Source organism: Sinocyclocheilus anshuiensis, unplaced genomic scaffold (genome assembly GCF_001515605.1).
Source record: "Sinocyclocheilus anshuiensis isolate Anshui unplaced genomic scaffold, SAMN03320099.WGS_v1.1 C32312548, whole genome shotgun sequence".
NCBI lineage: Eukaryota > Metazoa > Chordata > Actinopteri > Cypriniformes > Cyprinidae > Sinocyclocheilus > Sinocyclocheilus anshuiensis.
The window spans coordinates 1-860 of NW_015614654.1; the positions used below are offsets into that span (position 1 = coordinate 1).

An 860-nucleotide genomic window follows, 5' to 3' on the forward strand; every position below is an offset into this window, starting at 1 on the left:
GAACGGTTGTGTATTCCTTTCATGTTCACATACCTTGAGTTTGGGAAGTCTTTTAATAGTCTTAAGAGGCCTCAATACTCTGAGAACACGCAGTGATTTGATGGTTTTAATGTCTCTTCCTGTGTTACTCCTGTATAGCATGAAAACATATATAACTAAACAATAAAAAAACTGTCCTACTTCTCATGTACAAATACAAACACACACACACACACTATTATATGGCACAAAATCACAAGAGAATGTGTTTACCCCATCACATTCCTGCCAGATGCCGTGAGCCACAATCCACAAGAAGACCAACAGAGAAAAAAATGAGAAACAGACAGGCATTCTGAACCAGAGAGCTTCTCAATGAACAAAGAAATGCTTTATACTTACAACACAGAAAAGAGAGCATCAACTAACATCAATGTGTCAAGAATTTGAAATGTCCGAATGTTTTTCCTCACATAACTCATGTAGTTGTCACACGGCATTAATGGAATTTGAAGATGAATAACAAAACATTTGAGCAATGCAACTAAAAAGCTTCATCAACATGTTTCAGATTTACCAACAGAATGCTAATTTACACTTGTTATATCTCATGTTTGGATTCATTTGACTCACGTGAGAGCAAAGGCCACCAGAGCTCCCACCACAACTATGAAGTCCAGAATGTTCCACAGGTCACGGAAATAGGAGCCATCATGTAAGATCAATCCCTGCTCAATCATCTGAGAAAAATATGATAACAATATACATAGTATATTTATGTTATACATTGCATATACTGTATACATACATACTGAGGAACATACAGCACATGAAAGCCAGAACAATCCATGAACTTACCTTGATTATCATTTCAAATGTGA

The 860-nt window shown here is 36.3% G+C and overlaps 1 long non-coding RNA gene across 1 annotated transcript; it reads right to left on the reverse strand.

The window, feature by feature from the left end:
- Positions 1–38: 38 nt before the first annotated feature.
- Positions 39–860, reverse strand: LOC107682537 (uncharacterized). Its single transcript, XR_001633522.1, has 4 exons — positions 838–860; positions 613–719; positions 253–264; positions 39–130 (listed from the first exon to the last, which is right to left on the reverse strand). It is a non-coding gene; the product is annotated as an uncharacterized LOC107682537 (long non-coding RNA).